This window comes from Tachyglossus aculeatus, chromosome 4, assembly GCF_015852505.1.
Source record: "Tachyglossus aculeatus isolate mTacAcu1 chromosome 4, mTacAcu1.pri, whole genome shotgun sequence".
NCBI lineage: Eukaryota > Metazoa > Chordata > Mammalia > Monotremata > Tachyglossidae > Tachyglossus > Tachyglossus aculeatus.
In genome coordinates, this window is record NC_052069.1 from 26,597,975 (window position 1) to 26,611,009 (window position 13,035).

Below are 13,035 nucleotides of genomic sequence, written 5' to 3' on the forward strand. Positions count from 1 at the left end.
TACTTCCCAAGCGCTTAATCCAGTGCTCTGCACACAGTAAGCGCTCAATAAATACGATTGAATGAATGAATGAATGAATTTATCTACCAGTCTTTACCATCATTACACCATAACCCCACCGAGGCCATACATCTTGTATGTATTTTCTGTCTGCTCCCAAGGTCTACCTTTTAATACTTATTCTTTGCCCCCTATCCCCACAGCAATTGTGTATATGCCTTTAAATTATATATTAGAAATTACTTTTTTATTTATATTAACATCCATCTCCCTCTCTAGACTGTAAGCTTGCTGTGGGAAGGGAACATGACTGCTAATTCATTCAGTCGTTTTTATTGAGCACTTATTGTGTGCAGAGCACTGTACTAAGCGCTTGGGAAGTACAAATTGGCAACATATAGAGATGGTCCCTACCGAACAATGGGCTCACAGTCTAGAAGGGGGAAACAGACAACAAAGCAGTCTCCCAAACACTAGAACAGCTCTCTATATTTAATCATAAGTGCTCAATAAATACTATTGATTGCTGGATTAATTCTGATATTTATGGAATTAAAGGAATTTTAAATATCAGTGTACATCAATCAATTAATTGAGTATCTACCATGGGCAAAGCTCAATTCTGAGTGATTGAGAGAGTACAAAGGAATTAGTAGGCACTATCCCTGGCCTCTGTGAGTTTGCAGTGTAAACTCACACACTAAAGCAATAGAGCATATTATATGAAACTATTATTCAAAATAATAGAGTATAAAGTTATGTACAAAAGTGTTACTGTATTGGGTTAGCACCCAAGTCTCAAGTAGTATGGTATGGAAGTGTTGAAATGGCGGTTGAGGGACACTGATGCTCAGGAGATGAGATATTAATTATTGAAGGCCTTGGGGAAGATGTAATTTCAAATGGGATTCACAGCATATATGTCTATATCTGTAATTTATTTATTTATTCATGTATAATAACGTCTGTCTCCCCCTCTAAACTGTGAGCTCGTTGTGGGTGGGGAACGTGTCTGTTTATTGTTGTACTGTATTCTCCAGTCAGTGCTCAATAAATACAATTGAATGAATGAATGAATGAGGATGGAGAAAGTGGTGTCCTGCTGAGCATGAAGGACAGATTTCCTCTTCATCCAAACTGCTACCACATTAACCCAAGCACTTATCCTGCCCCCACTTGTTTTCTGTATCAGCTTCCTTCCGGCATCCTGTCTCTCCTGACTCCAAACCATATTTCACTTTGCTGCCCGGATCACTTTTCTATAAAACCATTCAGCCCATGTTTCTCCACATCTCAAGAATCTTCTGTCATTACCCATCAATTTCTACATCATTCACCTTGCCCCCTCCTACCTTACTTCCTTGATTTCCTATGGCAACTCGGTCCACTCAACTTCGCTCCAATAATGCCAACCTACTCACTGTACCTCAGTCTCATCTATCTCACTGCCGACCACTCACCCACATCCTGCCTCTGGTGTGGAACGCCCTCCCTCTTCATATGCGATAGACCAATACTTTCCCCACCTTCAAAGCCTTATTAAAGGCAAATCTGCAAGAGGCCTACACCTACTAAGCCCTCACTTCCTCTTCCACCACACCCTTCGGCATCACCCTTTCACTTGGTTTTTCACCCCTCCCTCAGCCCCATGGTATTTCCATACCTAGTCATAATTTATTAATTTATTTTAATGTCTGTATCCCCCTTTGGACTGCAAGCTCATTGTGAGCAAAGAATGTGTTCACCAACTCTCTTATATGGTACTCTCCCAAGTGTTTTGTACAGTTTTCTGCCCACAGTCGGTGCTCAATAAGTACGATCGATTGACTTATTGAGTGGGGGTATTAACAAGGGATTGAAAATGTGAGAGATGAGAATGGGATCTGAGTGAGTAGTTTGGTTTGAGATGAATGAAAGACTTGAGCTGGGATGTAGTTAGAGAAGTTTGAGGATAGTTAGGAGGTAGAAAATTGATTGGATGCCTTAAAGCCAGCGATCATGAGTTTCTGCTTGATAAAGAGAAAGATGGGCAACCATTGGGAGGTTTGAGGAATGAGGAGATGTACAGGGAATGTTGTTTGAGAATAATCATCCAGGTATCAGAATGATGTATGCAGAGGGGAGAGGCTGGAGGCAGGAAAGTCAGTGAGGAGGAAATGGTAGTTAAGCCAGGATTTAGCAAGTGTGTCGACCAGAGTGGTGGACCTTTGGATGGAGAGGAAGGGGTAAATCCTGGAAATGATGTGGAGGAAGAACTGAATGGGATGTGGGAACCGAAGATGGGGTTAAAACATCGAGAGGAGTCCAGGATGATGTCCAGGGAGGGTGAGGGTGCTTTTAACCTTGAAACTGGTAGGGAGAAGAGTTTTGGGAAGGAATGTAAGGAGTTCAGTCTCAGAAATGTTGAGCCTGAGGTGTCAGCGGGACATTCAAATAAAGATGTCCTGACAGGGGTACATGATGAATCACCATTTGCTAGACCAAATAAATGAGTGATCCCTGGGGAACCTCTTTTGATGGTATTTCACCACTTGAAAGGATTGTTTGGCAGGGCACTCAGAGGCCCCATCCTCTAATCGGTTCTCACAGTCTTATTGATCGGGAGGCGTCGGGCGGGGGAAGGAATGGTAGCGGACTGCTGTGTAAGTCAGATCCAGTGGGCTCAGATGGTCTTGGAGAGGCTGACCGAGGAAAGGGGCAGAAAAAGCGATGTGGCCTGTCAGGTAGAACACAGGCCTGGGATTCAGAAGAATCTGGGTTCTAATCCTGGCTCCTTCACTTGTCTGCTGTGTGACCTTAGGCAAGTCACTTAACCTCTCTGCGCTTCTAATACCTCATCTGTGAGCCCATTGTTGGGTAGGGACCCTCTCTATGTTGCTGACCTGTACTTCCCAAGTGCTTAGTGATAACAATGATGGCATTTATTAAGCACTTACTATGTGCAAAACACTGTTCTAAGCACTGGGGAGGTTACAAAGTGATCAGGTTGTCCCACATGGGGCTCACAGACTTAATCCCCATTTTACAGATGAGGTAACTGAAGCACAGAGAAGTCAAGTGACTTGCCCAAAGTCACACAGATGACAAGAGGTGGAGCCGGGATTTGAACCCATGACCTCTGACTCCAAAGCCCATGCTCTTTCCACTGAGCCACGCTGCTTCTCACAGTACAGTGCTCTGCATACAGTAAGTGCTCAGTGAATATGAGTGAATGAATGAATGAATAAAATGGGGCTTAAAACTGTGAACCCTATGTGGGACAGGGACTATGTCCAACCTGTTTATCTTGTATCTAACCCAGCACTTAGTACAGTGTCTGTCAGGTAATAAGTGCTCAACAAACACTATTATTATTATTATTTAAAGAGTTTAAATTTGGTGGTCAGTTATAGGCCTCCTTTGGAGGGGTGGAAGGAAGACAGTGGGATGAAAACAAGTTAATAATAATAACATTTTATTTGTAATTTTCAAGCACTTGGTTAGATACAAAATAATCAGGGCAGACAGAATAACTGTCCCAAATCCCTGTCCCTGTCCCAGATTGGCTCACAGTCTAAGGAGGAAGGAGGGCAGCCTTTTTAGAGAAGCAGTGTGGCGCAGTGGAAAGAGCACGGGCTTTGGAGTCAGAGGTCATTGGTTCAAATCCCGGCTCCACCACTTGTCAGCTGTGTGACTGTGGGCAAGCCACTTAACTTCTCTGGGCCTCAGTTCCCTCATCTGTAAAATGGGGATGAAGACTGTGAGCCCCCCATGGGACAACCTGATCACCTTGTAACCTCCCCAGCGCTTAGGACGGTGCTTTGCACATAGTAAGCGCTTAATAAAATGCCATCAATTACCCCATTTGACAAGAGAGGGACCTTAGATATAGAGTAGTTAAGTGGCTTGCCACGGTGTTGCAGAAGGCAAGAGGCAGAGGCAGGATTAGAACCCAGATCCCCTGCCTCCATACTCACACAATTTCCACTAAGCTACTCAGGCCCCACAGGAGGAAAAGAGTTGAAAAATTCCCGTGAAATTATAGAGCATGGGGACCACACATTTTCTTCCTAAGCTCACAGTTGGTGACTTGCATTTTAGTGGTTCCCAGAAGACCTTCTCTTGCCTGGGACTGGGTATGAAAAAACAAACATCCTGCCAATCTCATGGGAAACCAGACACACTGCCTGCTTTTATTGCTGATTTGTACTTCCCAAGCGCTTAGTACAGTGCTCTGCACACAGTAAGCGTTCAATGAATACGATTGAATGAATGAATGAATGCTTCTCGAGGGAGCTTTTCAACATGCCTCACTTTCCTTTGAAATTTCAAAGTGCCCTTGATGGAAGACACTTTTTGGTAAACTTCTTAATCCTCCTCTTTTGCAGAGAGGTGGGTGTTTGGTCCTTTGGTGTGCTCTTGGGGAAAATCAAGGCCCGATAGAAAGGAGTTCAGATTAGTATTGTGGATGAGCCCTTTCCCTCCCCTGAGCTCCTCTTAGGGATATTACAAATCCCAGCTCCATGCAGAGATGCAAACTGAATATCCTTGAAGCGGTTCCTTTTGTACATTCATTTATGGCATCATCTAAGAGGTGAGAAGTTGAAACCCCTTGGAGGCTGAAGCAGTGCAGAAGTGAAACTTCTGCTTCTCAGAGATAGAGTTAGCCCGGCCCCGTGTCATGGAGGGGTCAGAGTCTGAGGCTGCTTTGCTTAACTCCATCAAACCTGACGGCTGATAAAGCACAGTGATCCTCTCTGCTGTGCCTTTCTACGAGAGCCCCGCTTGACTTGACGTCTCCAAGTTCACCTGCTTCAGGGTCTCTTCACAGGGAATTTGCCAGGCACAAATACACACTTGATTTCTGCTCTGTTAAGCCCTAAGATTTCCCTTTTGTTCTCCCCGCTGCTCTCCCTCTATAGTCCGATGTCTTTCTTGAGACTATTCTGAGGAGTGTCATTTAGAGGGTACTTTTCAGCAGACTGGATTGTTTTAGCTCCAGTCTTCCTCTGAGCTGGTCAAATGCTCCGCACCAAATTGTGTTAGCTAGGCCTGCACCATTTCTCTGTAGCAAACATTTTGGGGACTTTCAGGTAGTATCCCACTTCTAAGATCTATTTATTTATTTATTTTACTTGTACATATCTGTTCTATTTATTTTATTTTTTTAGTGTGTTTGGTTTTGTTCTCTGTCTCCCCCTTTTAGACTGTGAGCCCACTGTTGGGTAGGGACTGTCTCTATGTGTTGCCAACTTGTACTTCCCAAGCGCTTAGTACAGTGCTCTGCACACAGTAAGCGCTCAATAAATACGATTGATGATGATAATATCTCCATATCCTCATCCTGCTGCCAGTACATAGACCCCTTCAAAGTCCTGAGAGGATAAGCCCGTCAGTGGCAGGATGAGAATGAATACACCGTCCTCAACCATCAGCAGCCTGTTGTAATAATAATAATGATGATGGCATTTGTTAAGCGCTTACTATGTGCGAAGCACTGTTCTAAGCGCTGGGGGGATACAAGGTGATCAGGTTGCCCCACCTGGGGCTCACAGTTTTAATCCCCATTTTGCAGATGAGGTAACTGAGGCCCAGAGAAGTGAAGTGACTTGCCCAAAGTCACACAGCTGAAAAGTGGCAGAGCTGGGATTAGAACCCATGACCTCTGGCTCCCAAGCCCGGGCTCTTTCCACTGAGCCACACTGCTTCTCTAGTGTAGTGTAGAGCCCAGGCCTGGAAGTCAGATTCTAATCCGGCCTCTGCCACTTCTCTGCCACGTGGCCTTGGGCTTGTCACTTCACTTCTCTGTGCCTCAGTTACCTCATCTGTAAAATGGGAATTGAGACTGTGATCCCTGTGTGGGACACGGGCTATGTCCAACCCAATTTTCTCTTATCCATCACAGTATGTAATACAGTAAGCTTACACAAAGTAAGTGCTTAACAAATATCATAATTATTATCAATATTATCATCAATCATTCATTCATTCAATCATATTTATTGACCGCTTACTGTGTGCAGAGCACTGTACTAAGCACTTGGGAAGTACAAGTTGGCAACACATAGAGACGGTCCCTACCCAACAGTGGGCTCACAGTCTAGAAAGGGGAGACAGACAACAAAACAAAACATATTAACAAAATAAAATAAATATAATAAATATGTACAAATAAAATAAATAAATAAATAGAATAATAAATACGTACAAACATATATACATATATACAGGTGCTGTGGGGAGTGGAAGGAGGAAACGTGGGGGGGATGGGAAGGGGGAGGAGGGAGAGAGGAAGGAGGGGGCTCAGTGTGGGAAGGCCTCCAGGAGGAGGTGAGCTCTCAGTAGGGCTTTGAAGGGAGGAAGAGAGCGAGCTTGGCGGCTGTGTGGAGGGAGGGCATTCCAGGCCAGGGGGAGGACGTGGGCTGTGGGTTGATGGCCGGACAGGAGAGAACGAGGCACGGTGAGGAGATTAGCGGCAGAGGAGCAGAGGGTGCCGGCTGGGCTGGAGAAGGAGAGAAGGGAGGTGAGGTAAGAGGGGGTGAGGTGATGGAGAGCATTGAAGCCGAGAGTGAGGAGTTTTTGCTTGATTCGTAGGTTGACAGGCAACCACTGGAGATTTTTGAGGAGGGGAGTGATATGCCCAGAGCATTTCTGTACAAAGATAATAACAATAATAATGATAATGGCATTTATTAAGTGCTTGCTATGTGCAAAGCACTGTTCATTCATTCAGTCATTCATTCAATCATATTTATTGAGTGCTTACTGTGTGCAGAGCACTGTACTAAGCACTTGGGAAGTACAAGTTGGCAACATATAGAGATGGTCCGTACCCAACAGCGGGCTCACAGTCTAGAAGGGGGAGACAGACAACAAAACAAAGCAAATTAACAAAATAAAATAAATAGAATAAATTTGTACAAATAAAATAAATAGAGTAATAAATATGTACAAACATATATACACATATACAGGTGCTGTGGGGAGGGGAAGGAGGTAAGGCGGGGGCTGGGGAGGTTACAGGGTGATGAGGTTGTCTCACAGGGGGTTCACAGTCTTATTCCCCATTTTACAGATGAGATAACTGGAACACAGAGAAGTTGTGACTTGCCCAAAGTCACAGAGCTGACAATCGGCAGAGCAAGGGCTTGAACCCATGACCTCTGGCTCCAAAGCCCGTGCTCTTTCCACTGAGCCAAGCTGCTTCTCTAAAATAATCCGGGCAGTAGAGTAAATCAATCAATCAATTGTATTTATTGAGCGCTTACTGTGTGCAGAGCACTGTACTAAGCGCTTGGGAAGTACAAGATGGCAACATATAGAGACAGTCCCTACCCAACAGTGGGCTCACAGTCTAAAAGAGTAAAGTAAAGACTGAAGCGGGGAGAGACAGGAGGAAGGGAGATCAGGGAGGAGGCTGATGCAGTAATCTAGTCGGGATAGGATGAGAGATTGAACCAGCAAGGTAGCGGTTTGGATGGAGAGGAAAGGCCAGATCTTGGCGATGTTGTGGAATTGAGACCAGCAGGTTTTGGTGACAGATTGGATGTGTGGGGTGAATGAGAGAACGGAGTCGTGGATGACACCAAGGTTGCGGGCTTGTGAGACGGGAAGGATGGTAGTGCCGTCAACAGTGATGGGAAAGTCAGGGAACGGACAGGGTTTGGGAAGGAAGATAGCAAATGACAGAGATGACTTTGCACCATTAGACAAATTACCTGATGGGATTCTCATCCCTTTTATTTCTCCTGCCAACATCAGAAAATCTGGAGGTTGAGTTGGGGAGCTGAGACTTAAATTTCATGTCATGGGCAGAGAATGTGTCTACAACTCTGTTGTATTCTCTCAAGAGCTTAGCACAGTGTTCTGCACTCACTAAGCCCTCAATAGATATGATTGATTGATCGATGCCGCAGATGCAGTTATTATAAATGTTTATTTTCTTAACTATGATAGAATACTATGAAGACTTCTGTGACTGTCAATCTGCTAGGGTAACGGGACTGTCCCATGAGGTAGCCATTAGCAAAGGGGCCACACAAAAGGATCATGGCTTACAACAGATTGTCTTTACTAATGTGACCCCACTGGACCCAATTGTCAGGATGCACCATTCCAACATAATCTGGTAGACACACACACTTCTTTGGGCCTCAGTTACCTCATCTGGAAAATGGGGATTAAGACTGTGAGCCCCATGTGGGTTCAACCTGATTAGCTTGTATCTACTCCAGCACTTACAACAGTGCTTGACACATAGTCAGCACTTAATACCATTATTATCATCACTCTTTCAAGTGCTTAGTACAGTGCTCTGCACACAGTATGCGCTCAATAAATATGATTGACTACCCCCTCCTTCCTCTCCCCCTCCTGATCTCCCCTCCTTACCTCCTTCCCCTCCCCACAGCACCTGTATATATGTATATATTTGTACATATTTATTATTCTATTTTTCTTGTACATATTTATTATATTTATTTTATTTTGTTAATATGTTTTGTTTCATTGCCTGTCTCCCCCTTCTAGACTGTGAGCCCGCTGTTGGGTACGGACCGCCTCTATATGTTACCAACTTGTACTTCCCAAGTGCTTAGTACAGTGCTCTGCACACAGTAAGCGCTCAATAAATACGATTGAATGAATGAATGAAGGAAGGTCCTTCTGACTCAGGGCCATGCTCTATCGACTAGGCCATGATGCTTCTTTAATAAATCACTTTCTATGTGCAGAGCACCGTACTAAGCACTTGGGAGAGTACAATACAACAGAATTAGCAGACACGTTCCCTGCCCATAACGAGCTTCTAGTCTAGAGAGAGAGATAGCGTGCAAGTATATAAGGTAAACTCTTTTCAGATAATATCTTCTCAAAGAAAATTCCTTTCCTAACAATGCAAAAGTACTGATGCCACCCCTTCTATTGATAGTGTGCTTACAGTCTCCAGAGGGAGAGATACACTAATGTAAAGAAATAAATTATGGTTATGAACGTTACTCCAGGTATGTGGGCCAGTGGAAATGAAGAAATCAAGACCTGGGATTACTCTGTCCACGGGGCCCTCAGAGATACATAAATGGAGAAATCATTCATCCAGTCCTACATCTCCATTGCCTTTTTAGAATCCAATGGGACCAGAAAAAGGCACCAGGGAATCCTCCCCTTAGCGTTATGTACACAGCATTCAGCCTTCAGTTTTATACGCAAACCAGCTCTTTCAAGGACCAGTGTAGGTCGATTCCTTCGTTCCCCCATCACGGCACCAGATCAGTCCTGATGCATCTCCAGTTTTGGAACGGTATTTCACGTTGGTCCTCATGTCCCACTCTCCTCACTTCTAAAACTACCATTCTGAAGCTCAGATGATTAATGGGCTCCCCAACATTTTTCTCTCGAGCTCGTATACAAGATCTGCAATTCAACTCTCTGGTGGTAAAACCCTATCTTCCCTTTGCAAATGTGTTCTCAAAATAAAAACTATCCAGCAATTACTCCCTTTCCTAACCTCATAGCTGGTTTTGATTTTCCCTTCATTAAGCTAAAATATGACAAACATGACATATGTAATACGCTGACACTAGTGTACCCTGGTAACACCCAGATTGCAGTTTCAACATCGACACTGTTTAGCTATGCTTTTATTTCACCTTGGAGTCTTGGTGAGGTTATGCTCTTCTGCGTTGGGTGAGAAATAATTGAAACTATATAGAGCAACTGAAATTCCAGTTTGATTCTAAGAGCTTATTTGTGGTGCTCTCAAAATCAATAGTATTTGTGTGTGGGTGTGGGTGTGTGTGCATATAATCAATCAATCATATTTATTGAGCACTTACTGTGTGCAGAGCACTGTACTAAGCGCTTGGGAAGTACAAGTTGGCCACATATAGAGACAGTCCCTAACCAACAGTAGGCTCACAGTCTAGAAGTTTATATAAGTTTATTTAGTCATTAATTGAGTGGAAAGAGCAGAGGCTTGGGAATCAGAGGTCATGAGTTCTAATCCCGACTCTGCCATTTGTCAGCTGTGTGACTTTGGGACAGTGACTTAACTTCTCTGTGCCTCAGTTACCTCATCTGTAAAATGGGGATTAAGACTGTGAGCCTCGCGTGGGACAACCTCATTACCTTGTCTCAACCCCAGCACTTAGAACAGTGCTTGGCACATAGTAAGTGCTTAACAAATACCATCATTATTATTATCACCATACCCTTTGCATTTCTTGATCCTGAACCCATTGTAAGTAGAGTGAAGTGGGTTTTTTTTTTACATTACCCTCAATAAATGGGTTTAACGCAATAAAAATCTCATAATTCACATCCTTAGTCCCAGTGGTTATTGGACAAATCCAGCAGCTTTAGCAATAAGCCTTCAAATATACCTCCACTGACAGTCTTAAGTTTGTTTTAGAAAAAGTCAAGGTTCCTCAATCCTTTGCATTTATTGGAGTTATCGGTTGCTACAATTTCCAAGAGTTCACTGAAATTAAACGCTCAATGTAGGAAAGTTCATAAACAATGTTTTAGTAATAATGATGGCATTTGTTAAGCACTTACTATGTGCAAAGCACTGTTCTAAGCACTGGGGGGATGCAAGATGATCGGGTTGTCCCACGTGGGGCTCACAGTCTTCATCCCCATTTTACAGATGAGGTAACAGGCTCAGAGAAGTTAAGTGACTTACCCAAGGTCACACAGCAGACATGTGGCGGAGGCTGGATTATCATCATCATCATCATCAATCGTATTTATTGAGCACTTACTGTGTGCAGAGCACTGTACTAAGCGCTTGGGAAGTACAAATTGGCAACATATAGAGACAGTCCCTACCCAACAGTGGGCTCACAGTCTAAAAGGGGGAGACAGAGAACAAAACCAAACATACTAACAAAATAAAATAAATAGAATAGAATAAATAGAATGGATTAGAACCCTTGACCTCTGGCTCCCAAGCCCGTGCTCTTTCCACTGAGCCACGCTGCTTCTCTAAGACAAAGGTCCCACCAAGATTTGAACTTGGATCACTGAATTCAAAGTCCAAAGTGCTAACCATTACACCATGGAACCACTCTTTAATCTGCCTCCCCTCATCTCTTGGACCTCCGACGTGAACTGTTAAACCTAATCGCTGCTGGTCAAAAGTTAGTTCACAGAACATGGCACGCCTTTGGTGGTGCTATTCTGAGATTTCTCTAGAATCGTTCCTTTCTGAGGAAATTTTGTTATAGCTTTGACTCCCCCGGAGATGCTGGGGAGGAGACAGGAATGCGTGAGGCCTGGATATCAGGAGGGTGATTTAACAACCAGACCTTGGAAAGAGGAGGAGGAAGTCAGTTTGGAGTCACAAGGGTGGTTCTGAAAAGTGAGGAAGGCTTGGAAGGTTTCTCACTCCATCTCTAAGAAAGGAGTGTTATAAATCCAAGAGCTTAAAAGCGAATATGAACATTCAGCGTATGAGAAAAAAAAAGTGGGGATAGAAGGAATAGACCATTCCTTGAAATTATAAGGAAAGGTGATAGTGATACTAAATATTTTTGGCATTACACAAGTCCTCAGAGTCCAAACTGCCTCAGCCAGAAACCTAAAAGGGGCCTTGGGATAGATCTTCCCGGCCTGTGAGTAACATTATGGGACTCAGGAACATAAATTCAGGTCAGAGTAGTGGTAATAGTAGTAGTAGTGGTAGCATTTGTAGTAGTAGTAAAGTTGTGGGCAGGGAACGCATCTGTTTATTGTTGTATTGTACTCTCCCAAGTGCTTAGTACAGAGCTCTGCCCATAGTAAGCACTCAATAGATATGATTGAATGAATAGTAATCCCTTTAGATGGTAAACTCCTCTTTGGGCAGAGATCATGCCTGCCTCTCACAGCTGCTTATTATCATCATCATCATCATCAATCATATTTATTGAGCGCTTACTATGTGCAGAGCACTGTACTAAGCGCTTGGGAAGTACAAATTGGCAACATATAGAGACAGTCCCTACCCAACAGTGGGCTCACATCCCAAGAACTTGGTAAGTATCACTGACTGTCTGATTAGTAGTAGCAGAGCCCAGGGGAAAGAATAGGTTTGGGAGTCAGAGGACTTGGGTTTTATTCCTGGCTCTGCCATTTGCCTGCTGTCTGGTCCAGTCATTTAGCTTCTCTGTGCCTCAATTTCCTTATTTGTAAAAAATGTGGATTAAGTACCTGTTTTCCCTCTTAGTCTGGGAGCCCCATTTGGAACAGGGACTGTTGACTGACCTGATTATCTCACTAAGCCCTATTCCAGGGCTTAGCAAGCATTTAATACACATCAGAATTATTCTTACTAGCAATAGGAATAATTGTTTATACTGAATACCACCTGGAAGCGGTGCACTGTACTAAGCATTTAGGAAGTACAGGAGAAGCACAAGACAAATTCCCTGCCCACACGTAGCTTACACTTGATAGGAAGCGATGGGCATAAAACTATTTACAAGCACAAAAATATGAACCATATGTCAAGGCAAAGCATCAGATAATATAGTAGGATCTGGGAATCTGCCTTTGTATAACTCCCCACGATGGGCTCATTTCATGGGTGGTCCTCATTCCCTGAGAACCTAATCATTCTTTGATGTCACTAAGCAGCCAACATGGGAGACAGAGGACCTGGGTTCTAATCCCTGTTCCACCATTTACCTGCTGTGTGATCTTGGGCAAATCACTTTACTTCTCTGAGCCTCACTGAAAAATGGGGATTCAATACCTGTTCTCCTTCCTATTTACTCTGTCAGCCTCACGTGGGACCTAAAATTATCCTGTATCTACCCCAACACTTCGTACAATGTTTGGCATATCAAAAGCGCTTAACAAATAGGAAAATTATTCTATGTCAATAGATCAGATCACCAGAGAAGTGAATTCGCTAAGCTTAGCCACTGAGGCCTTCCCAAACTAAGCCTGTTTTTCCTCAGCTCCCTCTCCCCTCCCCATCACCCTGATTCATTCCCTTAGCTCTTCCCGCCCTACTGCCTCTCAGTACTTGTGTATATATGTTTATATCTATAATTCTATTTACTTATATTAATG

General features: G+C 43.7%; 1 protein-coding gene and 1 non-coding gene across 2 annotated transcripts in view; one reads left to right on the forward strand and one right to left on the reverse strand.

Moving 5' to 3' along the window:
• LOC119926741 (serine/threonine-protein kinase TNNI3K) overlaps nucleotides 1–13,035 on the forward strand; it is a 413,409-nt gene that overhangs the window by 247,845 nt on the left and 152,529 nt on the right. The gene's annotated exons all lie outside the window — the stretch shown is intronic.
• On the reverse strand, nucleotides 10,972–11,043 carry TRNAQ-UUG. Its single transcript has one exon. It is a non-coding gene; the product is annotated as a tRNA-Gln (tRNA).